The sequence below is a fragment of the Triturus cristatus genome, chromosome 1_1, assembly GCF_964204655.1.
Source record: "Triturus cristatus chromosome 1_1, aTriCri1.1, whole genome shotgun sequence".
Taxonomy (NCBI): Eukaryota; Metazoa; Chordata; class Amphibia; order Caudata; family Salamandridae; genus Triturus; species Triturus cristatus.
The window spans coordinates 201,188,769-201,213,842 of NC_140579.1; positions in this window are offsets into that span (position 1 = coordinate 201,188,769).

Here is a 25,074-nt window from a genome sequence, read left to right on the forward strand (position 1 = left end):
GTGAGTGTCAGTCAGTGAGAGTTAGTGTCAGTCAGTGAGAGTGAGTCTCAGTCAGTGAGAGTGAGTGAGTCAGTCAGTGAGAGTGAGTGAGTCAGTCAGTGAGAGTGAGTGAGTCAGTCAGTGAGAGTGAGTGAGTCAGCCAGTCAGTCAGCCAGTGGGTCAGTCAGTGACTCAGTCAGTGAGAGTGAGCCAGTCAGTGAGAGTGAGTCAGTCAGTGAGAGTGAGTCAGTCAGTCAGTGAGAGTGAGTCAGTCAGTCAGTGAGAGTGAGTCAGTGAGAGTGAGTCAGTGAGTGAGTGAGTCAGTGAGAGTGAGTGAGTCAGTGAGAGTGAGTCAATTAAAGTGAGTCAGTGAGAGTGAGAGTTAGAGAGTCAGTCAGTGAGAGTAAGTGAGTCAGTCAGTGAGAGTGAGTCAGTCAGTGAGAGTGAGTGAGTCAGTGAGAGTGAGAGTGAGTCAGTGAGAGTGAGTCAGTCAGTGAGAGTGAGCGAGTCAGTCAGTGAGAGTGAGTGAGTCAGTCAGTGAGAGTGAGTCAGTCAGTGAGAGTGAGTGAGTCAGTGAGAGTGAGAGTGAGTCAGTGAGAGTGAGTCAGTCAGTGAGAGTGAGCGAGTCAGTCAGTGAGAGTGAGTGAGTCAGTCAGTGAGAGTGAGTGAGTCAGTGAGAGTGAGTGAGTCAGTCAGGGAGACTGAGTCAGTCAGTGAGAGTGCATGAGTCAGTCAGTGAGAGTGAGTGTCAGTCAGTGAGAGTGAGTGTCAGTCAGTGAGAGTGAGTGTCAGTCAGTGAGAGTGAGTCTCAGTCAGTGAGAGTGAGTGAGTCAGTCAGTGAGAGTGAGTGAGTCAGTCAGTGAGAGTGAGTGAGTCAGTCAGTGAGAGTGAGTGAGTCAGTCAGTGAGAGTGAGTCAATCAGTGAGAGTGAGTCAGTCAGTGAGAGTGAGTCAGTCAGTGAGAGTGAATGAGTCAGTCAGTGAGAGTGAGTGAGTCAGTCAGTGAGTGTGAGTGAGTCAGTCAGTAAGAGAGAGAGAGAGTCAGTCAGTGAGAGTGAGTCAGTCAGTGAGAGTGAGTGAGTCAGTGAGTGAGAGTGAGTAAATCAGTCAGTTAGAATGAGTCAATCAGTGAGAGTGAGTCAGTCAGTGAGAGTGAGTCAGTCAGTGAGAGTGAATGAGTCAGTGAGAGAGAGAGTGAGTCAGTGAGAATGAGTCAGTCAGTGAGAGTGAGCGAGTCAGTCAGTGAGAGTGAGTGAGTCAGTCAGTGAGAGTGAGTGAGTCAGTGAGAGTGAGTGAGTCAGTCAGGGAGACTGAGTCAGTCAATGAAAGTACGTGAGTCAGTCAGTGAGAGTGAGTGTCAGTCAGTGAGAGTGAGTGTCAGTCAGTGAGAGTTAGTGTCAGTCAGTGAGAGTGAGTCTCAGTCAGTGAGAGTGAGTGAGTCAGTCAGTGAGAGTGAGTGAGTCAGTCAGTGAGAGTGAGTGAGTCAGTCAGTGAGAGTGAGTGAGTCAGCCAGTGAGTCAGCCAGTGGGTCAGTCAGTGACTCAGTCAGTGAGAGTGAGCCAGTCAGTGAGAGTGAGTCAGTCAGTGAGAGTGAGTCAGTCAGTGAGTGAGAGTCACTGAGTCAGTGAGAGTCAGTGAGTCAGTTAGAGTGAGTGAGTCAGTGAGAGTGAGTGAGTCAGTGAGAGTGAGTGAGTCAGTGAGAGTGAGTGAGTGAGTCAGTGAGAGTGAGTAAATCATTGAGAGTGAGTGAGTCAGTGAGAGTGAGTGAGTCAGTGAGAGTGAGTGAGTCAGTCAGTGAGAGTGAGTGAGTGAGTCAGTGAGTGTGAGTGAGTCAGTCAGTGAGAGAGAGAGAGTCAGTCAGTGAGAGTGAGTCAGTCAGTGAGAGTGAGTGAGTCAGTCAGTGAGAGTGAGTGAGTCAGTCAGTGAGAGTGAGTCAATCAGTGAGAGTGAGTCAGTCAGTGAGAGTGAGTCAGTCAGTGAGAGTGAGTGAGTCAGTGAGAGAGAGAGTGAGTCAGTGAGAGTGAGTCAGTCAGTGAGAGTGAGCGAGTCAGTCAGTGAGAGTGAGTGAGTGAGTCAGTGAGAGTGAGTGAGTCAGTGAGAGTGAGTGAGTCAGTCAGGGAGACTGAGTCAGTCAGTGAGAGTGCGTGAGTCAGTCAGTGAGAGTGAGTGTCAGTCAGTGAGAGTGAGTGTCAGTCAGTGAGAGTGAGTGTCAGTCAGTGAGAGTGAGTGAGTCAGTCAGTGAGAGTGAGTGAGTCAGTCAGTGAGAGTGAGTGAGTGAGTCAGTCAGTGAGAGTGAGTGAGTCAGTGAGAGAGAGAGTGAGTCAGTGAGAGTGAGTCAGTCAGTGAGAGTGAGCGAGTCAGTCAGTGAGAGTGAGTGAGTCAGTCAGTGAGAGTGAGTGAGTCAGTGAGAGTGAGTGAGTCAGTCAGGGAGACTGAGTCAGTCAGTGAGAGTGCGTGAGTCAGTCAGTGAGAGTGAGTGAGTCAGTCAGTGAGAGTGAGTGAGTCAGTCAGTGAGAGTGAGTGAGTGAGTCAGTCAGTGAGAGTGAGTGAGTCATTGAGAGTGAGTGAGTCAGTGAGAGTGAGTCAGTCAATCAGTGAGAGTGAGTCAGTCAGTCAGTGAGAGTGAGTCAGTGAGAGTGAGTCAGTGAGTGAGTGAGTCAGTGAGAGTGAGTGAGTCAGTGAGAGTGAGTCAATTAAAGTGAGTCATTGAGAGTGAATCAGTGAGAGTGAGAGTGAGGGAGTCAGTCAGTGAGAGTAAGTGAGTCAGTCAGTGAGAGTGAGTGAGTCAGTCAGTGAGAGTGAGTGAGTCAGCCAGTGAGTCAGCCAGTGAGTCATGCAGTGACTCAGTCAGTGAGAGTGAGCCAGTCAGTGAGAGTGAGTCAGTCAGTGAGAGTGAGTCAGTTAGTGAGTGAGAGTCAGTGAGTCAGTGAGAGTCAGTGAGTCAGTTAGAGTGAGTGAGTCAGTGAGAGTGAGTGAGTCAGTGAGAGTGAGTGAGTCAGTGAGAGTGAGTGAGTGAGTCAGTGAGAGTGAGTAAATCATTGAGAGTGAGTGAGTCAGTGAGAGTGAGTGAGTCAGTGAGAGTGAGTGAGTCAGTCAGTGAGAGTGAGTGAGTCAGTCAGTGAGAGTGAGTCAGTCAGGTAGAGTAAGTGAGTCAGTCAGTGAGAGTGAGTGAGTCAGTCAGTGAGAGTGAGTCAGTCAGTGAGAGTGAGTGAGTCAGTGAGAGAGAGAGTGAGTAAGTGAGAGTGAGTCAGTCAGTGAGAGTGAGCAAGTCAGTCAGTGACAGTGAATGAGTCAGTCAGTGAGAGTGAGTGAGTCAGTGAGAGTGAGTGAGTCAGTCAGGGAGACTGAGTCAGTCAGTGAGAGTGCGTGAGTCAGTCAGTGAGTGTGAGTGTCAGTCAGTGAGAGTGAGTGTCAGTCAGTGAGAGTGAGTGTCAGTCAGTGAGAGTGAGTCTCAGTCAGTGAGAGTGAGTGAGTCAGTCAGTGAGAGTGAGTGAGTCAATGAGAGTGAGTGAGTCAGTCAGTGAGAGTGAGTCAGTCAGTGAGAGTGAGTGAGTCAGTCAGTGAGAGTGAGTGTCATTCAGTGAGAGTGAGTGTCAGTCAGTGAGAGTGAGTCTCAGTCAGTGAGAGTAAGTGAGTCAGTCAGTGAGAGTGAGTGAGTCAGTCAGTGAGAGTGAGTGAGTCCGTCAATGAGAGTGAGTAAGTCAGTCAGTGAGAGTGAGTGAGTCAGCCAGTGAGTCAGCCAGTTAGTCAGTCAGTGACTCAGTCAGTGAGAGTGAACCAGTCAGTGAGAGTGAGTCAGTCAGTGAGAGTGAGTCAGTCAGTGAGAGTGAGTCAGTCAGTGAGCGTCAGTGAGTCAGTGAGAGTCAGTGAGTCAGTGAGAGTGAGTGAGTCAGTGAGAGTGAGTGAGTGAGTCAGTGAGAGTGAGTGAGTCAGTGAGAGTGAATGAGTCATTGAGAGTGAGTGAGTCAGTGAGAGTGAGTGAGTCAGTGAGAGTGAGTGAATCAGTCAGTGAGAGTGAGTCAGTCAGTGAGTGTGAGTGAGTCAGTCAGTGAGAGAGAGAGAGAGAGTCAGTCAGTGAGAGTGAGTCAGTCAGTGAGAGTGAGTGAGTCAGTCAGTGAGAGTGAGTGAGTCAATCAGTGAGAGTGAGTCAGTCAGTGAGAGTGAGTGAGTCAGTGAGAGTGAGTCAGTCAGTGAGAGTGAGTGAGTCAGTGAGAGAGAGAGTGAGTCAGTGAGAGTGACTCAGTCAGTGAGAGTGAGTTTCAGTCAGTGAGAGTGAGTGAGTCAGTCAGTGAGAGTGAGTGAGTCAGTCAGTGAGAGTGAGTGAGTCAGTCAGTGAGAGTGAGTCAGTCAGTGAGAGTAAGTGAGTCAGTCAGTGAGAGTGAGTGAGTCAGTGAGAGTGAGCGAGTCAGTCAGTGAGAGTGAGTGAGTCAGTCAGGGAGACTGAGTCAGTCAGTGAGAGTGCATGAGTCAGTCAGTGAAAGTGAGTGTCAGTCAGTGAGAGTGAGTGTCAGTCAGTGAGAGTGAGTGTCAGTCAGTGAGAGTGAGTGTCAGTCAGTGGGAGTGAGTGAGTCAGTCAGTGAGAGTAAGTGAGTCAGTCAGTGAGAGTGAGTGAGTCAGTCAGTGAGAGTGAGTGAGTCAGCCAGTGAGTCAGCCAGTGAGTCATGCAGTGACTCAGTCAGTGAGAGTGAGCCAGTCAGTGAGAGTGAGTCAGTCAGTGAGAGTGAGTCAGTCAGTGAGTGAGAGTCAGTGAGTCAGTGAGAGTCAGTGAGTCAGTTAGAGTGAGTGAGTCAGTGAGAGTGAGTGAGTCAGTGAGAGTGAGTGAGTCAGTGAGAGTGAGTGAGTGAGTCAGTCAGAGTGAGTAAATCATTGAGAGTGAGTGAGTCAGTGAGAGTGAGTGAGTCAGTGAGAGTGAGTGAGTCAGTCAGTGAGAGTGAGTGAGTCAGTCAGTGAGTGTGAGTGAGTCAGTCAGTAAGAGAGAGAGAGAGTCAGTCAGTGAGAGTGAGTCAGTCAGTGAGAGTGAGTGAGTCAGTGAGTGAGAGTGAGTGAGTCAGTCAGTTAGAATGAGTCAATCAGTGAGAGTGAGTCAGTCAGTGAGAGTGAGTCAGTCAGTGAGAGTGAGTGAGTCAGTGAGAGAGAGAGTGAGTCAGTGAGAGTGAGTGAGTCAGTCAGGGAGACTGAGTCAGTCAGTGAGAGTACGTGAGTCAGTCAGTGAGAGTGAGTGTCAGTCAGTGAGAGTGAGTGTCAGTCAGTGAGAGTTAGTGTCAGTCAGTGAGAGTGAGTCTCAGTCAGTGAGAGTGAGTGAGTCAGTCAGTGAGAGTGAGTGAGTCAGTCAGTGAGAGTGAGTGAGTCAGTCAGTGAGAGTGAGTGAGTCAGCCAGTCAGTCAGCCAGTGGGTCAGTCAGTGACTCAGTCAGTGAGAGTGAGCCAGTCAGTGAGAGTGAGTCAGTCAGTGAGAGTGAGTCAGTCAGTCAGTGAGAGTGAGTCAGTCAGTCAGTGAGAGTGAGTCAGTGAGAGTGAGTCAGTGAGTGAGTGAGTCAGTGAGAGTGAGTGAGTCAGTGAGAGTGAGTCAATTAAAGTGAGTCAGTGAGAGTGAGAGTTAGAGAGTCAGTCAGTGAGAGTAAGTGAGTCAGTCAGTGAGAGTGAGTGAGTCAGTCAGTGAGAGTGAGTGAGTCAGCCAGTGAGTCAGCCAGTGAGTCATGCAGTGAATCAGTCAGTGAGAGTGAGCCAGTCAGTGAGAGTGAGTCAGTCAGTGAGAGTGAGTCAGTCAGTGAGTGAGAGTCAGTGAGTCAGTGAGAGTCAGTGAGTCAGTTAGAGTGAGTGAGTCAGTGAGAGTGAGTGAGTCAGTGAGAGTGAGTGAGTCAGTGAGAGTGAGTGAGTGAGTCAGTGAGAGTGAGTAAATCATTGAGAGTGAGTGAGTCAGTGAGAGTGAGTGAGTCAGTGAGAGTGAGTGAGTCAGTCAGTGAGAGTGAGTGAGTCAGTCAGTGAGTGTGAGTGAGTCAGTCAGTGAGAGAGAGAGAGAGTCAGTCAGTGAGAGTGAGTCAGTCAGTGAGAGTGTGTGAGTCAGTCAGTGAGACTGAGTGAGTCAGTCAGTGAGAGTGAGTCAATCAGTGAGAGTGAGTCAGTCAGTGAGAGTGAGTCAGTCAGTGAGAGTGAGTGAGTCAGTCAGTGAGAGTGAGTCAGTCAGTCAGTGAGTGTGAGTGAGTCAGTCAGTAAGAGAGAGAGAGAGTCAGTCAGTGACAGTGAGTCAGTCAGTGAGAGTGAGTGAGTGAGAGTGAGTGAGTCAGTCAGTTAGAATGAGTCAATCAGTGAGAGTGAGTCAGTCAGTGAGAGTGAGTCAGTCAGTGAGAGTGAGTGAGTCAGTGAGAGAGAGAATGAGTCAGTGAGAGTGAGTCAGTCAGTGAGAGTGAGCGAGTCAGTCAGTGAGAGTGAGTGAGTCAGTCAGTGAGAGTGAGTGAGTCAGTGAGAGTGAGTGAGTCAGTCAGGGAGACTGAGTCAGTCAGTGAGAGTACGTGAGTCAGTCAGTGAGAGTGAGTGTCAGTCAGTGAGAGTGAGTGTCAGTCAGTGAGAGTGAGTCTCAGTCAGTGAGAGTGAGTGAGTCAGTCAGTGAGAGTGAGTGAGTCAGTCAGTGAGAGTGAGTGAGTCAGTCAGTGAGAGTGAGTGATTCAGCCAGTGAGTCAGCCAGTGGGTCAGTCAGTGACTCAGTCAGTGAGAGTGAGCCAGTCAGTGAGAGTGAGTCAGTCAGTGAGAGTGAGTCAGTCAGTGAGTGAGAGTCACTGAGTCAGTGAGAGTCAGTGAGTCAGTTAGAGTGAGTGAGTCAGTGAGAGTGAGTGAGTCAGTGAGAGTGAGTGAGTGAGTCAGTGAGAGCGAGTGAGTGAGTCAGTGAGAGTGAGTAAATCATTGAGAGTGAGTGAGTCAGTGAGAGTGAGTGAGTCAGTGAGAGTAAATCAGTCAGTCAGTGAGAGTGAGTGAGTCAGTCAGTGAGTGTGAGTGAGTCAGTCAGTGAGAGAGAGAGAGTCAGTCAGTGAGAGTGAGTCAGTCAGTGAGAGTGAGTGAGTCAGTCAGTGAGAGTGAGTGAGTCAGTCAGTGAGAGTGAGTCAGTCAGTGAGAGTGAGTGAGTCAGTGAGAGAGAGAGTGAGTCAGTGAGAGTGAGTCAGTCAGTGAGAGTGAGCGAGTCAGTCAGTGAGAGTGAGTGAGTCAGTCAGTGAGAGTGAGTGAGTCAGTGAGAGTGAGTGAGTCAGTCAGGGAGACTGAGTCAGTCAGTGAGAGTGCGTGAGTCAGTCAGTGAGAGTGAGTGTCAGTCAGTGAGAGTGAGTGTCAGTCAGTGAGAGTGAGTGTCAGTCAGTGAGAGTGAGTCTCAGTCAGTGAGAGTGAGTGAGTCAGTCAGTGAGAGTGAGTGAGTCAGTCAGTGAGAGTGAGTGAGTCAGTCAGTGAGAGTGAGTGAGTCAGTCAGTGAGAGTGAGTCAATCAGTGAGAGTGAGTCAGTCAGTGAGAGTGAGTCAGTCAGTGAGAGTGAATGAGTCAGTCAGTGAGAGTGAGTGAGTCAGTCAGTGAGTGTGAGTGAGTCAGTCAGTAAGAGAGAGAGAGAGAGAGTCAGTCAGTGAGAGTGAGTCAGTCAGTGAGAGTGAGTGAGTCAGTGAGTGAGAGTGAGTAAATCAGTCAGTTAGAATGAGTCAATCAGTGAGAGTGAGTCAGTCAGTGAGAGTGAGTCAGTCAGTGAGAGTGAATGAGTCAGTGAGAGAGAGAGTGAGTCAGTGAGAATGAGTCAGTCAGTGAGAGTGAGCGAGTCAGTCAGTGAGAGTGAGTGAGTCAGTCAGTGAGAGTGAGTGAGTCAGTGAGAGTGAGTGAGTCAGTCAGGGAGACTGAGTCAGTCAATGAAAGTACGTGAGTCAGTCAGTGAGAGTGAGTGTCAGTCAGTGAGAGTGAGTGTCAGTCAGTGAGAGTTAGTGTCAGTCAGTGAGAGTGAGTCTCAGTCAGTGAGAGTGAGTGAGTCAGTCAGTGAGAGTGAGTGAGTCAGTCAGTGAGAGTGAGTGAGTCAGCCAGTGAGTCAGCCAGTGGGTCAGTCAGTGACTCAGTCAGTGAGAGTGAGCCAGTCAGTGAGAGTGAGTCAGTCAGTGAGAGTGAGTCAGTCAGTGAGTGAGAGTCACTGAGTCAGTGAGAGTCAGTGAGTCAGTTAGAGTGAGTGAGTCAGTGAGAGTGAGTGAGTCAGTGAGAGTGAGTGAGTCAGTGAGAGTGAGTGAGTGAGTCAGTGAGAGTGAGTAAATCATTGAGAGTGAGTGAGTCAGTGAGAGTGAGTGAGTCAGTGAGAGTGAGTGAGTCAGTCAGTGAGAGTGAGTGAGTGAGTCAGTGAGTGTGAGTGAGTCAGTCAGTGAGAGAGAGAGAGTCAGTCAGTGAGAGTGAGTCAGTCAGTGATAGTGAGTGAGTCAGTCAGTGAGAGTGAGTGAGTCAGTCAGTGAGAGTGAGTCAATCAGTGAGAGTGAGTCAGTCAGTGAGAGTGAGTCAGTCAGTGAGAGTGAGTGAGTCAGTGAGAGAGAGAGTGAGTCAGTGAGAGTGAGTCAGTCAGTGAGAGTGAGCGAGTCAGTCAGTGAGAGTGAGTGAGTGAGTCAGTGAGAGTGAGTGAGTGAGTCAGTGAGAGTGAGTGAGTCAGTGAGAGTGAATGAGTCATTGAGAGTGAGTGAGTCAGTGAGAGTGAGTGAGTCAGTGAGAGTGAGTGAATCAGTCAGTGAGAGTGAGTCAGTCAGTGAGTGTGAGTGAGTCAGTCAGTGAGAGAGAGAGAGAGAGTCAGTCAGTGAGAGTGAGTCAGTCAGTGAGAGTGAGTGAGTCAGTCAGTGAGAGTGAGTGAGTCAATCAGTGAGAGTGAGTCAGTCAGTGAGAGTGAGTGAGTCAGTGAGAGTGAGTCAGTCAGTGAGAGTGAGTGAGTCAGTGAGAGAGAGAGTGAGTCAGTGAGAGTGACTCAGTCAGTGAGAGTGAGTTTCAGTCAGTGAGAGTGAGTGAGTCAGTCAGTGAGAGTGAGTGAGTCAGTCAGTGAGAGTGAGTGAGTCAGTCAGTGAGAGTGAGTCAGTCAGTGAGAGTAAGTGAGTCAGTCAGTGAGAGTGAGTGAGTCAGTGAGAGTGAGCGAGTCAGTCAGTGAGAGTGAGTGAGTCAGTCAGGGAGACTGAGTCAGTCAGTGAGAGTGCATGAGTCAGTCAGTGAAAGTGAGTGTCAGTCAGTGAGAGTGAGTGTCAGTCAGTGAGAGTGAGTGTCAGTCAGTGAGAGTGAGTGTCAGTCAGTGGGAGTGAGTGAGTCAGTCAGTGAGAGTAAGTGAGTCAGTCAGTGAGAGTGAGTGAGTCAGTCAGTGAGAGTGAGTGAGTCAGCCAGTGAGTCAGCCAGTGAGTCATGCAGTGACTCAGTCAGTGAGAGTGAGCCAGTCAGTGAGAGTGAGTCAGTCAGTGAGAGTGAGTCAGTCAGTGAGTGAGAGTCAGTGAGTCAGTGAGAGTCAGTGAGTCAGTTAGAGTGAGTGAGTCAGTGAGAGTGAGTGAGTCAGTGAGAGTGAGTGAGTCAGTGAGAGTGAGTGAGTGAGTCAGTCAGAGTGAGTAAATCATTGAGAGTGAGTGAGTCAGTGAGAGTGAGTGAGTCAGTGAGAGTGAGTGAGTCAGTCAGTGAGAGTGAGTGAGTCAGTCAGTGAGTGTGAGTGAGTCAGTCAGTAAGAGAGAGAGAGAGTCAGTCAGTGAGAGTGAGTCAGTCAGTGAGAGTGAGTGAGTCAGTGAGTGAGAGTGAGTGAGTCAGTCAGTTAGAATGAGTCAATCAGTGAGAGTGAGTCAGTCAGTGAGAGTGAGTCAGTCAGTGAGAGTGAGTGAGTCAGTGAGAGAGAGAGTGAGTCAGTGAGAGTGAGTGAGTCAGTCAGGGAGACTGAGTCAGTCAGTGAGAGTACGTGAGTCAGTCAGTGAGAGTGAGTGTCAGTCAGTGAGAGTGAGTGTCAGTCAGTGAGAGTTAGTGTCAGTCAGTGAGAGTGAGTCTCAGTCAGTGAGAGTGAGTGAGTCAGTCAGTGAGAGTGAGTGAGTCAGTCAGTGAGAGTGAGTGAGTCAGTCAGTGAGAGTGAGTGAGTCAGCCAGTCAGTCAGCCAGTGGGTCAGTCAGTGACTCAGTCAGTGAGAGTGAGCCAGTCAGTGAGAGTGAGTCAGTCAGTGAGAGTGAGTCAGTCAGTCAGTGAGAGTGAGTCAGTCAGTCAGTGAGAGTGAGTCAGTGAGAGTGAGTCAGTGAGTGAGTGAGTCAGTGAGAGTGAGTGAGTCAGTGAGAGTGAGTCAATTAAAGTGAGTCAGTGAGAGTGAGAGTTAGAGAGTCAGTCAGTGAGAGTAAGTGAGTCAGTCAGTGAGAGTGAGTGAGTCAGTCAGTGAGAGTGAGTGAGTCAGCCAGTGAGTCAGCCAGTGAGTCATGCAGTGAATCAGTCAGTGAGAGTGAGCCAGTCAGTGAGAGTGAGTCAGTCAGTGAGAGTGAGTCAGTCAGTGAGTGAGAGTCAGTGAGTCAGTGAGAGTCAGTGAGTCAGTTAGAGTGAGTGAGTCAGTGAGAGTGAGTGAGTCAGTGAGAGTGAGTGAGTCAGTGAGAGTGAGTGAGTGAGTCAGTGAGAGTGAGTAAATCATTGAGAGTGAGTGAGTCAGTGAGAGTGAGTGAGTCAGTGAGAGTGAGTGAGTCAGTCAGTGAGAGTGAGTGAGTCAGTCAGTGAGTGTGAGTGAGTCAGTCAGTGAGAGAGAGAGAGAGTCAGTCAGTGAGAGTGAGTCAGTCAGTGAGAGTGTGTGAGTCAGTCAGTGAGACTGAGTGAGTCAGTCAGTGAGAGTGAGTCAATCAGTGAGAGTGAGTCAGTCAGTGAGAGTGAGTCAGTCAGTGAGAGTGAGTGAGTCAGTCAGTGAGAGTGAGTCAGTCAGTCAGTGAGTGTGAGTGAGTCAGTCAGTAAGAGAGAGAGAGAGTCAGTCAGTGACAGTGAGTCAGTCAGTGAGAGTGAGTGAGTGAGAGTGAGTGAGTCAGTCAGTTAGAATGAGTCAATCAGTGAGAGTGAGTCAGTCAGTGAGAGTGAGTCAGTCAGTGAGAGTGAGTGAGTCAGTGAGAGAGAGAATGAGTCAGTGAGAGTGAGTCAGTCAGTGAGAGTGAGCGAGTCAGTCAGTGAGAGTGAGTGAGTCAGTCAGTGAGAGTGAGTGAGTCAGTGAGAGTGAGTGAGTCAGTCAGGGAGACTGAGTCAGTCAGTGAGAGTACGTGAGTCAGTCAGTGAGAGTGAGTGTCAGTCAGTGAGAGTGAGTGTCAGTCAGTGAGAGTGAGTCTCAGTCAGTGAGAGTGAGTGAGTCAGTCAGTGAGAGTGAGTGAGTCAGTCAGTGAGAGTGAGTGAGTCAGTCAGTGAGAGTGAGTGATTCAGCCAGTGAGTCAGCCAGTGGGTCAGTCAGTGACTCAGTCAGTGAGAGTGAGCCAGTCAGTGAGAGTGAGTCAGTCAGTGAGAGTGAGTCAGTCAGTGAGTGAGAGTCACTGAGTCAGTGAGAGTCAGTGAGTCAGTTAGAGTGAGTGAGTCAGTGAGAGTGAGTGAGTCAGTGAGAGTGAGTGAGTGAGTCAGTGAGAGCGAGTGAGTGAGTCAGTGAGAGTGAGTAAATCATTGAGAGTGAGTGAGTCAGTGAGAGTGAGTGAGTCAGTGAGAGTAAATCAGTCAGTCAGTGAGAGTGAGTGAGTCAGTCAGTGAGTGTGAGTGAGTCAGTCAGTGAGAGAGAGAGAGTCAGTCAGTGAGAGTGAGTCAGTCAGTGAGAGTGAGTGAGTCAGTCAGTGAGAGTGAGTGAGTCAGTCAGTGAGAGTGAGTCAGTCAGTGAGAGTGAGTGAGTCAGTGAGAGAGAGAGTGAGTCAGTGAGAGTGAGTCAGTCAGTGAGAGTGAGCGAGTCAGTCAGTGAGAGTGAGTGAGTCAGTCAGTGAGAGTGAGTGAGTCAGTGAGAGTGAGTGAGTCAGTCAGGGAGACTGAGTCAGTCAGTGAGAGTGCGTGAGTCAGTCAGTGAGAGTGAGTGTCAGTCAGTGAGAGTGAGTGTCAGTCAGTGAGAGTGAGTGTCAGTCAGTGAGAGTGAGTCTCAGTCAGTGAGAGTGAGTGAGTCAGTCAGTGAGAGTGAGTGAGTCAGTCAGTGAGAGTGAGTGAGTCAGTCAGTGAGAGTGAGTGAGTCAGTCAGTGAGAGTGAGTCAATCAGTGAGAGTGAGTCAGTCAGTGAGAGTGAGTCAGTCAGTGAGAGTGAATGAGTCAGTCAGTGAGAGTGAGTGAGTCAGTCAGTGAGTGTGAGTGAGTCAGTCAGTAAGAGAGAGAGAGAGAGAGTCAGTCAGTGAGAGTGAGTCAGTCAGTGAGAGTGAGTGAGTCAGTGAGTGAGAGTGAGTAAATCAGTCAGTTAGAATGAGTCAATCAGTGAGAGTGAGTCAGTCAGTGAGAGTGAGTCAGTCAGTGAGAGTGAATGAGTCAGTGAGAGAGAGAGTGAGTCAGTGAGAATGAGTCAGTCAGTGAGAGTGAGCGAGTCAGTCAGTGAGAGTGAGTGAGTCAGTCAGTGAGAGTGAGTGAGTCAGTGAGAGTGAGTGAGTCAGTCAGGGAGACTGAGTCAGTCAATGAAAGTACGTGAGTCAGTCAGTGAGAGTGAGTGTCAGTCAGTGAGAGTGAGTGTCAGTCAGTGAGAGTTAGTGTCAGTCAGTGAGAGTGAGTCTCAGTCAGTGAGAGTGAGTGAGTCAGTCAGTGAGAGTGAGTGAGTCAGTCAGTGAGAGTGAGTGAGTCAGCCAGTGAGTCAGCCAGTGGGTCAGTCAGTGACTCAGTCAGTGAGAGTGAGCCAGTCAGTGAGAGTGAGTCAGTCAGTGAGAGTGAGTCAGTCAGTGAGTGAGAGTCACTGAGTCAGTGAGAGTCAGTGAGTCAGTTAGAGTGAGTGAGTCAGTGAGAGTGAGTGAGTCAGTGAGAGTGAGTGAGTCAGTGAGAGTGAGTGAGTGAGTCAGTGAGAGTGAGTAAATCATTGAGAGTGAGTGAGTCAGTGAGAGTGAGTGAGTCAGTGAGAGTGAGTGAGTCAGTCAGTGAGAGTGAGTGAGTGAGTCAGTGAGTGTGAGTGAGTCAGTCAGTGAGAGAGAGAGAGTCAGTCAGTGAGAGTGAGTCAGTCAGTGAGAGTGAGTGAGTCAGTCAGTGAGAGTGAGTGAGTCAGTCAGTGAGAGTGAGTCAATCAGTGAGAGTGAGTCAGTCAGTGAGAGTGAGTCAGTCAGTGAGAGTGAGTGAGTCAGTGAGAGAGAGAGTGAGTCAGTGAGAGTGAGTCAGTCAGTGAGAGTGAGCGAGTCAGTCAGTGAGAGTGAGTGAGTCAGTCAGTGAGAGTGAGTGAGTCAGTGAGAGTGAGTGAGTCAGTCAGGGAGACTGAGTCAGTCAGTGAGAGTGCGTGAGTCAGTCAGTGAGAGTGAGTGTCAGTCAGTGAGAGTGAGTGTCAGTCAGTGAGAGTGAGTGTCAGTCAGTGAGAGTGAGTGAGTCAGTCAGTGAGAGTGAGTGAGTCAGTCAGTGAGAGTGAGTGAGTGAGTCAGTCAGTGAGAGTGAGTGAGTCAGTGAGAGAGAGAGTGAGTCAGTGAGAGTGAGTCAGTCAGTGAGAGTGAGCGAGTCAGTCAGTGAGAGTGAGTGAGTCAGTCAGTGAGAGTGAGTGAGTCAGTGAGAGTGAGTGAGTCAGTCAGGGAGACTGAGTCAGTCAGTGAGAGTGCGTGAGTCAGTCAGTGAGAGTGAGTGAGTCAGTCAGTGAGAGTGAGTGAGTCAGTCAGTGAGAGTGAGTGAGTCAGTCAGTGAGAGTGAGTCAGTCAGTGAGAGTGAGTGAGTCATTGAGAGTGAGTGAGTTTTTGAGAGTGAGTCAGTCAATCAGTGAGAGTGAGTCAGTCAGTCAGTGAGAGTGAGTCAGTGAGAGTGAGTCAGTGAGTGAGTGAGTCAGTGAGAGTGAGTGAGTCAGTGAGAGTGAGTCAATTAAAGTGAGTCAGTGAGAGTGAGTCAGTGAGAGTGAGAGTGAGGGAGTCAGTCAGTGAGAGTAAGTGAGTCAGTCAGTGAGAGTGAGTGAGTCAGTCAGTGAGAGTGAGTGAGTCAGCCAGTGAGTCAGCCAGTGAGTCATGCAGTGACTCAGTCAGTGAGAGTGAGCCAGTCAGTGAGAGTGAGTCAGTCAGTGAGAGTGAGTCAGTTAGTGAGTGAGAGTCAGTGAGTCAGTGAGAGTCAGTGAGTCAGTTAGAGTGAGTGAGTCAGTGAGAGTGAGTGAGTCAGTGAGAGTGAGTGAGTCAGTGAGAGTGAGTGAGTGAGTCAGTGAGAGTGAGTAAATCATTGAGAGTGAGTGAGTCAGTGAGAGTGAGTGAGTCAGTGAGAGTGAGTGAGTCAGTCAGTGAGAGTGAGTGAGTCAGTCAGTGAGAGTGAGTCAGTCAGGTAGAGTAAGTGAGTCAGTCAGTGAGAGTGAGTGAGTCAGTCAGTGAGAGTGAGTCAGTCAGTGAGAGTGAGTGAGTCAGTGAGAGAGAGAGTGAGTAAGTGAGAGTGAGTCAGTCAGTGAGAGTGAGCAAGTCAGTCAGTGACAGTGAATGAGTCAGTCAGTGAGAGTGAGTGAGTCAGTGAGAGTGAGTGAGTCAGTCAGGGAGACTGAGTCAGTCAGTGAGAGTGCGTGAGTCAGTCAGTGAGAGTGAGTGTCAGTCAGTGAGAGTGAGTGTCAGTCAGTGAGAGTGAGTGTCAGTCAGTGAGAGTGAGTCTCAGTCAGTGAGAGTGAGTAAGTCAGTCAGTGAGAGTGAGTGAGTCAATGAGAGTGAGTGAGTCAGTCAGTGAGAGTGAGTCAGTCAGTGAGAGTGAGTGAGTCAGTCAGTGAGAGTGAGTGTCATTCAGTGAGAGTGAGTGTCAGTCAGTGAGAGTGAGTCTCAGTCAGTGAGAGTAAGTGAGTCAGTCAGTGAGAGTGAGTGAGTCAGTCAGTGAGAGTGAGTGAGTCCGTCAATGAGAGTGAGTAAGTCAGTCAGTGAGAGTGAGTGAGTCAGCCAGTGAGTCAGCCAGTTAGTCAGTCAGTGACTCAGTCAGTGAGAGTGAACCAGTCAGTGAGAGTGAGTCAGTCAGTGAGAGTGAGTCAGTCAGTGAGAGTGAGTCAGTCAGTGAGAGTCAGTGAGTCAGTGAGAGTCAGTGAGTCAGTGAGAGTGAGTGAGTCAGTGAGAGTGAGTGAGTGAGTCAGTGAGAGTGAGTGAGTGAGTCAGTGAGAGTGAATGAGTCATTGAGAGTGAGTGAGTCAGTGAGAGTGAGTGAGTCAGTGAGAGTGAGTGAATCAGTCAGTGAGAGTGAGTCAGTCAGTGAGTGTGAGTGAGTCAGTCAGTGAGAGAGAGAGAGAGTCAGTCAGTGAGAGTGAGTCAGTCAGTGAGAGTGAGTGAGTCAGTCAGTGAGAGTGAGTGAGTCAATCAGTGAGAGTGAGTCAGTCAGTGAGAGTGAGTGAGTCAGTGAGAGTGAGTCAGTCAGTGAGAGTGAGTGAGTCAGTGAGAGAGAGAGTGAGTCAGTGAGAGTGACTCAGTCAGTGAGAGTGAGTTTCAGTCAGTGAGAGTGAGTGAGTCAGTCAGTGAGAGTGAGTGAGTCAGTCAGTGAGAGTGAGTGAGTCAGTCAGTGAGAGTGAGTCAGTCAGTGAGAGTAAGTGAGTCAGTCAGTGAGAGTGAGTGAGTCAGTGAGAGTGAGCGAGTCAGTCAGTGAGAGTGAGTGAGTCAGTCAGGGAGACTGAGTCAGTCAGTGAGAGTGCATGAGTCAGTCAGTGAAAGTGAGTGTCAGCCAGTGAGAGTGAGTGTCAGTCAGTGAGAGTGAGTGTCAGTCAGTGAGAGTGAGTGTCAGTCAGTGAGAGTGAGTGAGTCAGTCAGTGAGAGTAAGTGAGTCAGTCAGTGAGAGTGAGTGAGTCAGTCAGTGAGAGTGAGTGAGTCAGCCAGTGAGTCAGCCAGTGAGTCATGCAGTGACTCAGTCAGTGAGAGTGAGCCAGTCAGTGAGAGTGAGTCAGTCAGTGAGAGTGAGTCAGTCAGTGAGTGAGAGTCAGTGAGTCAGTGAGAGTCAGTGAGTCAGTTAGAGTGAGTGAGTCAGTGAGAGTGAGTGAGTCAGTGAGAGTGAGTGAGTCAGTGAGAGTGAGTGAGTGAGTCAGTCAGAGTGAGTAAATCATTGAGAGTGAGTGAGTCAGTGAGAGTGAGTGAGTCAGTGAGAGTGAGTGAGTCAGTCAGTGAGAGTGAGTGAGTCAGTCAGTGAGTGTGAGTGAGTCAGTCAGTAAGAGAGAGAGAGAGTCAGTCAGTGAGAGTGAGTCAGTCAGTGAGAGTGAGTGAGTCAGTGAGTGAGAGTGAGTGAGTCAGTCAGTTAGAATGAGTCAATCAGTGAGAGTGAGTCAGTCAGTGAGAGTGAGTCAGTCAGTGAGAGTGAGTGAGTCAGTGAGAGAGAGAGTGAGTCAGTGAGAGTGAGTGAGTCAGTCAGGGAGACTGAGTCAGTCAGTGAGAGTACGTGAGTCAGTCAGTGAGAGTGAGTGTCAGTCAGTGAGAGTGAGTGTCAGTCAGTGAGAGTTAGTGTCAGTCAGTGAGAGTGAGTCTCAGTCAGTGAGAGTGAGTGAGTCAGTCAGTGAGAGTGAGTGAGTCAGTCAGTGAGAGTGAGTGAGTCAGTCAGTGAGAGTGAGTGAGTCAGCCAGTCAGTCAGCCAGTGGGTCAGTCAGTGACTCAGTCAGTGAGAGTGAGCCAGTCAGTGAGAGTGAGTCAGTCAGTGAGAGTGAGTCAGTCAGTGAGAGTGAGTCAGTGAGAGTGAGTCAGTGAGAGTGAGTGAGTCAGTGAGAGAGAGAGTGAGTCAGTGAGAGTGAGTCAGTCAGTGAGAGTGAGCGAGTCAGTCAGTGAGAGTGAGTGAGTCAGTCAGTGAGAGTGAGTGAGTCAGTGAGAGTGAGTGAGTCAGTCAGGGAGACTGAGTCAGTCAGTGAGAGTACGTGAGTCAGTCAGTGAGAGTGAGTGAGTCAGTCAGTGAGAGTGAGTGAGTGAGTCAGTGAGAGTGAGTAAATCATTGAGAGTGAATGAGTCAGTGAGAGTGAGTGAGTCAGTGAGAGTGAGTGAGTCAGTCAGTGAGAGTGAGTGAGTCAGTCAGTGAGTGTGAGTGAGTCAGTCAGTGAGAGAGAGAGAGTCAGTCAGTGAGAGTGAGTCAGTCAGTGAGAGTGAGTCAGTCAGTCAGTGAGAGTGAGTGAGTCAGTCAGTGAGAGTGAGTCAATCAGTGAGAGTGAGTCAGTCAGTGAGAGTGAGTCAGTCAGTGAGAGTGAGTGAGTCAGTGAGAGAGAGAGTGAGTCAGTGAGAGTGAGTCAGTCAGTGAGGGTGAGCGAGTCAGTCAGTGAGAGTGAGTGAGTCAGTCAGTGAGAGTGAGTGAGTCAGTGAGAGTGAGTGAGTCAGTCAGGGAGACTGAGTCAGTCAGTGAGAGTGAGTGTCAGTCAGTGAGAGTGAGTGTCAGTCAGTGAGAGTGAGTGTCAGTCAGTGAGAGTGAGTCTCAGTCAGTGAGAGTGAGTGAGTCAGTCAGTGAGAGTAAGTGAGTCAGTCAGTGAGAGTGAGTGAGTCAGTCAGTGAGAGTGAGTGAGTCAGCCAGTGAGTCAGCCAGTGAGTCATGCAGTGACTCAGTCAGTGAGAGTGAGCCAGTCAGTGAGAGTGAGTCAGTCAGTGAGAGTGAGTCAGTCAGTGAGTGAGAGTCAGTGAGTCAGTGAGAGTCAGTGAGTCAGTTAGAGTGAGTGAGTCAGTGAGAGTGAGTGAGTCAGTGAGAGTGAGTGAGTCAGTGAGAGTGAGTGAGTGAGTCAGTGAGAGTGAGTAAATCATTGAGAGTGAGTGAGTCAGTGAGAGTGAGTGAGTCAGTGAGAGTGAGTGAGTCAGTCAGTGAGAGTGAGTGAGTCAGTCAGTGAGTGTGAGTGAGTCAGTCAGAGAGAGTGAGTGTCAGTCAGTGAGAGTGTCAGTCAGTGAGAGTGAGTGAGTCAGTCAGTGAGAGTGAGTGAGTCAGTCAGTGAGAGTGAGTGAGTGAGTCAGTCAGTGAGAGTGAGTGAGTCAGTGAGAGAGAGAGTGAGTCAGTGAGAGTGAGTCAGTCAGTGAGAGTGAGCGAGTCAGTCAGTGAGAGTGAGTGAGTCAGTCAGTGAGAGTGAGTGAGTCAGTGAGAGTGAGTGAGTCAGTCAGGGAGACTGAGTCAGTCAGTGAGAGTGCGTGAGTCAGTCAGTGAGAGTGAGTGAGTCAGTCAGTGAGAGTGAGTGAGTCAGTCAGTGGGAGTGAGTGAGTCAGTCAGTGAGAGTGAGTCAGTCAGTGAGAGTGAGTGAGTCATTGAGAGTGAGTGAGTCAGTGAGAGTGAGTCAGTAAATCAGTGAGAGTGAGTCAGTCAGTCAGTGAGAGTGAGTCAGTGAGAGTGAGTCAGTGAGTGAGTGAGTCAGTGAGAGTGAGTGAGTCAGTGAGAGTGAGTCAATTAAAGTGAGTCAGTGAGAGTGAGTCAGTGAGAGTGAGAGTGAGGGAGTCAGTCAGTGAGAGTAAGTGAGTCAGTCAGTGAGAGTGAGTGAGTCAGTCAGTGAGAGTGAGTGAGTCAGCCAGTGAGTCAGCCAGTGAGTCATGCAGTGACTCAGTCAGTGAGAGTGAGCCAGTCAGTGAGAGTGAGTCAGTCAGTGAGAGTGAGTCAGTTAGTGAGTGAGAGTCAGTGAGTCAGTGAGAGTCAGTGAGTCAGTTAGAGTGAGTGAGTCAGTGAGAGTGAGTGAGTCAGTGAGAGTGAGTGAGTCAGTGAGAGTGAGTGAGTGAGTCAGTGAGAGTGAGTAAATCATTGAGAGTGAGTGAGTCAGTGAGAGTGAGTGAGTCAGTGAGAGTGAGTGAGTCAGTCAGTGAGAGTGAGTGAGTCAGTCAGTGAGAGTGAGTCAGTCAGGTAGAGTAAGTGAGTCAGTCAGTGAGAGTGAGTGAGTCAGTCAGTGAGAGTGAGTCAGTCAGTGAGAGTGAGTGAGTCAGTGAGAGAGAGAGTGAGTAAGTGAGAGTGAGTCAGTCAGTGAGAGTGAGCAAGTCAGTCAGTGACAGTGAATGAGTCAGTCAGTGAGAGTGAGTGAGTCAGTGAGAGTGAGTGAGTCAGTCAGGGAGACTGAGTCAGTCAGTGAGAGTGCGTGAGTCAGTCAGTGAGAGTGAGTGTCAGTCAGTGAGAGTGAGTGTCAGGCAGTGAGAGTGAGTGTCAGTCAGTGAGAGTGAGTCTCAGTCAGTGAGAGTGAGTAAGTCAGTCAGTGAGAGTGAGTGAGTCAATGAGAGTGAGTGAGTCAGTCAGTGAGAGTGAGTCAGTCAGTGAGAGTGAGTGAGTCAGTCAGTGAGAGTGAGTGTCATTCAGTGAGAGTGAGTGTCAGTCAGTGAGAGTGAGTCTCAGTCAGTGAGAGTAAGTGAGTCAGTCAGTGAGAGTGAGTGAGTCAGTCAGTGAGAGTGAGTGAGTCCGTCAATGAGAGTGAGTAAGTCAGTCAGTGAGAGTGAGTGAGTCAGCCAGTGAGTCAGCCAGTTAGTCAGTCAGTGACTCAGTCAGTGAGAGTGAACCAGTCAGTGAGAGTGAGTCAGTCAGTGAGAGTGAGTCAGTCAGTGAGAGTGAGTCAGTCAGTGAGAGTCAGTGAGTCAGTGAGAGTCAGTGAGTCAGTGAGAGTGAGTGAGTCAGTGAGAGTGAGTGAGTGAGTCAGTGAGAGTGAGTGAGTGAGTCAGTGAGAGTGAATGAGTCATTGAGAGTGAGTGAGTCAGTGAGAGTGAGTGAGTCAGTGAGAGTGAGTGAATCAGTCAGTGAGAGTGAGTCAGTCAGTGAGTGTGAGTGAGTCAGTCAGTGAGAGAGAGAGAGAGTCAGTCAGTGAGAGTGAGTCAGTCAGTGAGAGTGAGTGAGTCAGTCAGTGAGAGTGAGTGAGTCAATCAGTGAGAGTGAGTCAGTCAGTGAGAGTGAGTGAGTCAGTGAAAGTGAGTCAGTCAGTGAGAGTGAGTGAGTCAGTGAGAGAGAGAGTGAGTCAGTGAGAGTGACTCAGTCAGTGAGAGTGAGTTTCAGTCAGTGAGAGTGAGTGAGTCAGTCAGTGAGAGTGAGTGAGTCAGTCAGTGAGAGTGAGTGAGTCAGTCAGTGAGAGTGAGTCAGTCAGTGAGAGTAAGTGAGTCAGTCAGTGAGAGTGAGTGAGTCAGTGAGAGTGAGCGAGTCAGTCAGTGAGAGTGAGTGAGTCAGTCAGGGAGACTGAGTCAGTCAGTGAGAGTGCATGAGTCAGTCAGTGAAAGTGAGTGTCAGTCAGTGAGAGTGAGTGTCAGTCAGTGAGAGTGAGTGTCAGTCAGTGAGAGTGAGTGTCAGTCAGTGAGAGTGAGTGAGTCAGTCAGTGAGAGTAAGTGAGTCAGTCAGTGAGAGTGAGTGAGTCAGTCAGTGAGAGTGAGTGAGTCAGCCAGTGAGTCAGCCAGTGAGTCATGCAGTGACTCAGTCAGTGAGAGTGAGCCAGTCAGTGAGAGTGAGTCAGTCAGTGAGAGTGAGTCAGTCAGTGAGTGAGAGTCAGTGAGTCAGTGAGAGTCAGTGAGTCAGTTAGAGTGAGTGAGTCAGTGAGAGTGAGTGAGTCAGTCAGGGAGACTGAGTCAGTCAGTGAGAGTACGTGAGTCAGTCAGTGAGAGTGAGTGAGTCAGTCAGTGAGAGTGAGTGAGTGAGTCAGTGAGAGTGAGTAAATCATTGAGAGTGAATGAGTCAGTGAGAGTGAGTGAGTCAGTGAGAGTGAGTGAGTCAGTCAGTGAGAGTGAGTGAGTCAGTCAGTGAGTGTGAGTGAGTCAGTCAGTGAGAGAGAGAGAGTCAGTCAGTGAGAGTGAGTCAGTCAGTGAGAGTGAGTGAGTCAGTCAGTGAGAGTGAGTGAGTCAGTCAGTGAGAGTGAGTCAATCAGTGAGAGTGAGTCAGTCAGTGAGAGTGAGTCAGTCAGTGAGAGAGAGAGTGAGTCAGTGAGAGTGAGTCAGTCAGTGAGGGTGAGCGAGTCAGTCAGTGAGAGTGAGTGAGTCAGTCAGTGAGAGTGAGTGAGTCAGTGAGAGTGAGTGAGTCAGTCAGGGAGACTGAGTCAGTCAGTGAGAGTGAGTGTCAGTCAGTGAGAGTGAGTGTCAGTCAGTGAGAGTGAGTGTCAGTCAGTGAGAGTGAGTCTCAGTCAGTGAGAGTGAGTGAGTCAGTCAGTGAGAGTAAGTGAGTCAGTCAGTGAGAGTGAGTGAGTCAGTCAGTGAGAGTGAGTGAGTCAGCCAGTGAGTCAGCCAGTGAGTCATGCAGTGACTCAGTCAGTGAGAGTGAGCCAGTCAGTGAGAGTGAGTCAGTCAGTGAGAGTGAGTCAGTCAGTGAGTGAGAGTCAGTGAGTCAGTGAGAGTCAGTGAGTCAGTTAGAGTGAGTGAGTCAGTGAGAGTGAGTGAGTCAGTGAGAGTGAGTGAGTCAGTGAGAGTGAGTGAGTGAGTCAGTGAGAGTGAGTAAATCATTGAGAGTGAGTGAGTCAGTGAGAGTGAGTGAGTCAGTGAGAGTGAGTGAGTCAGTCAGTGAGAGTGAGTGAGTCAGTCAGTGAGTGTGAGTGAGTCAGTCAGAGAGAGTGAGTGTCAGTCAGTGAGAGTGTCAGTCAGTGAGAGTGAGTGAGTCAGTCAGTGAGAGTGAGTGAGTGAGTCAGTGAGAGTGAGTGAGTGAGTCAGTCAGTGAGAGTGAGTGAGTCAGTGAGAGAGAGAGTGAGTCAGTGAGAGTGAGTCAGTCAGTGAGAGTGAGCGAGTCAGTCAGTGAGAGTGAGTGAGTCAGTCAGTGAGAGTGAGTGAGTCAGTGAGAGTGAGTGAGTCAGTCAGGGAGACTGAGTCAGTCAGTGAGAGTGCGTGAGTCAGTCAGTGAGAGTGAGTGAGTCAGTCAGTGAGAGTGAGTGAGTCAGTCAGTGAGAGTGAGTGAGTCAGTCAGTGAGAGTGAGTCAGTCAGTGAGAGTGAGTGAGTCATTGAGAGTGAGTGAGTCAGTGAGAGTGAGTCAGTCAATCAGTGAGAGTGAGTCAGTCAGTCAGTGAGAGTGAGTCAGTGAGAGTGAGTCAGTGAGTGAGTGAGTCAGTGAGAGTGAGTGAGTCAGTGAGAGTGAGTCAATTAAAGTGAGTCAGTGAGAGTGAGTCAGTGAGAGTGAGAGTGAGGGAGTCAGTCAGTGAGAGTAAGTGAGTCAGTCAGTGAGAGTGAGTGAGTCAGTCAGTGAGAGTGAGTGAGTCAGCCAGTGAGTCAGCCAGTGAGTCATGCAGTGACTCAGTCAGTGAGAGTGAGCCAGTCAGTGAGAGTGAGTCAGTCAGTGAGAGTGAGTCAGTTAGTGAGTGAGAGTCAGTGAGTCAGTGAGAGTCAGTGAGTCAGTTAGAGTGAGTGAGTCAGTGAGAGTGAGTGAGTCAGTGAGAGTGAGTGAGTCAGTGAGAGTGAGTGAGTGAGTCAGTGAGAGTGAGTAAATCATTGAGAGTGAGTGAGTCAGTGAGAGTGAGTGAGTCAGTGAGAGTGAGTGAGTCAGTCAGTGAGAGTGAGTGAGTCAGTCAGTGAGAGTGAGTCAGTCAGGTAGAGTAAGTGAGTCAGTCAGTGAGAGTGAGTGAGTCAGTCAGTGAGAGTGAGTCAGTCAGTGAGAGTGAGTGAGTCAGTGAGAGAGAGAGTGAGTAAGTGAGAGTGAGTCAGTCAGTGAGAGTGAGCAAGTCAGTCAGTGACAGTGAATGAGTCAGTCAGTGAGAGTGAGTGAGTCAGTGAGAGTGAGTGAGTCAGTCAGGGAGACTGAGTCAGTCAGTGAGAGTGCGTGAGTCAGTCAGTGAGAGTGAGTGTCAGTCAGTGAGAGTGAGTGTCAGGCAGTGAGAGTGAGTGTCAGTCAGTGAGAGTGAGTCTCAGTCAGTGAGAGTGAGTAAGTCAGTCAGTGAGAGTGAGTGAGTCAATGAGAGTGAGTGAGTCAGTCAGTGAGAGTGAGTCAGTCAGTGAGAGTGAGTGAGTCAGTCAGTGAGAGTGAGTGTCATTCAGTGAGAGTGAGTGTCAGTCAGTGAGAGTGAGTCTCAGTCAGTGAGAGTAAGTGAGTCAGTCAGTGAGAGTGAGTGAGTCAGTCAGTGAGAGTGAGTGAGTCCGTCAATGAGAGTGAGTAAGTCAGTCAGTGAGAGTGAGTGAGTCAGCCAGTGAGTCAGCCAGTTAGTCAGTCAGTGACTCAGTCAGTGAGAGTGAACCAGTCAGTGAGAGTGAGTCAGTCAGTGAGAGTGAGTCAGTCAGTGAGAGTGAGTCAGTCAGTGAGAGTCAGTGAGTCAGTGAGAGTCAGTGAGTCAGTGAGAGTGAGTGAGTCAGTGAGAGTGAGTGAGTGAGTCAGTGAGAGTGAGTGAGTGAGTCAGTGAGAGTGAATGAGTCATTGAGAGTGAGTGAGTCAGTGAGAGTGAGTGAGTCAGTGAGAGTGAGTGAATCAGTCAGTGAGAGTGAGTCAGTCAGTGAGTGTGAGTGAGTCAGTCAGTGAGAGAGAGAGAGAGTGAGTAAGTGAGAGTGAGTCAGTCAGTGAGAGTGAGCAAGTCAGTCAGTGACAGTGAATGAGTCAGTCAGTGAGAGTGAGTGAGTCAGTGAGAGTGAGTGAGTCAGTCAGGGAGACTGAGTCAGTCAGTGAGAGTGCGTGAGTCAGTCAGTGAGAGTGAGTGTCAGTCAGTGAGAGTGAGTGTCAGGCAGTGAGAGTGAGTGTCAGTCAGTGAGAGTGAGTCTCAGTCAGTGAGAGTGAGTAAGTCAGTCAGTGAGAGTGAGTGAGTCAATGAGAGTGAGTGAGTCAGTCAGTGAGAGTGAGTCAGTCAGTGAGAGTGAGTGAGTCAGTCAGTGAGAGTGAGTGTCATTCAGTGAGAGTGAGTGTCAGTCAGTGAGAGTGAGTCTCAGTCAGTGAGAGTAAGTGAGTCAGTCAGTGAGAGTGAGTGAGTCAGTCAGTGAGAGTGAGTGAGTCCGTCAATGAGAGTGAGTAAGTCAGTCAGTGAGAGTGAGTGAGTCAGCCAGTGAGTCAGCCAGTTAGTCAGTCAGTGACTCAGTCAGTGAGAGTGAACCAGTCAGTGAGAGTGAGTCAGTCAGTGAGAGTGAGTCAGTCAGTGAGAGTGAGTCAGTCAGTGAGAGTCAGTGAGTCAGTGAGAGTCAGTGAGTCAGTGAGAGTGAGTGAGTCAGTGAGAGTGAGTGAGTGAGTCAGTGAGAGTGAGTGAGTGAGTCAGTGAGAGTGAATGAGTCATTGAGAGTGAGTGAGTCAGTGAGAGTGAGTGAGTCAGTGAGAGTGAGTGAATCAGTCAGTGAGAGTGAGTCAGTCAGTGAGTGTGAGTGAGTCAGTCAGTGAGAGAGAGAGAGAGTCAGTCAGTGAGAGTGAGTCAGTCAGTGAGAGTGAGTGAGTCAGTCAGTGAGAGTGAGTGAGTCAATCAGTGAGAGTGAGTCAGTCAGTGAGAGTGAGTGAGTCAGTGAGAGTGAGTCAGTCAGTGAGAGTGAGTGAGTCAGTGAGAGAGAGAGTGAGTCAGTGAGAGTGACTCAGTCAGTGAGAGTGAGTTTCAGTCAGTGAGAGTGAGTGAGTCAGTCAGTGAGAGTGAGTGAGTCAGTCAGTGAGAGTGAGTCAGTCAGTGAGAGTAAGTGAGTCAGTCAGTGAGAGTGAGTGAGTCAGTGAGAGTGAGCGAGTCAGTCAGTGAGAGTGAGTGAGTCAGTCAGGGAGACTGAGTCAGTCAGTGAGAGTGCATGAGTCAGTCAGTGAAAGTGAGTGTCAGTCAGTGAGAGTGAGTGTCAGTCAGTGAGAGTGAGTGTCAGTCAGTGAGAGTGAGTGTCAGTCAGTGAGAGTGAGTGAGTCAGTCAGTGAGAGTAAGTGAGTCAGTCAGTGAGAGTGAGTGAGTCAGTCAGTGAGAGTGAGTGAGTCAGCCAGTGAGTCAGCCAGTGAGTCATGCAGTGACTCAGTCAGTGAGAGTGAGCCAGTCAGTGAGAGTGAGTCAGTCAGTGAGAGTGAGTCAGTCAGTGAGTGAGAGTCAGTGAGTCAGTGAGAGTCAGTGAGTCAGTTAGAGTGAGTGAGTCAGTGAGAGTGAGTGAGTCAGTGAGAGTGAGTGAGTCAGTGAGAGTGAGTGAGTGAGTCAGTCAGAGTGAGTAAATCATTGAGAGTGAGTGAGTCAGTGAGAGTGAGTGAGTCAGTGAGAGTGAGTGAGTCAGTCAGTGAGAGTGAGTGA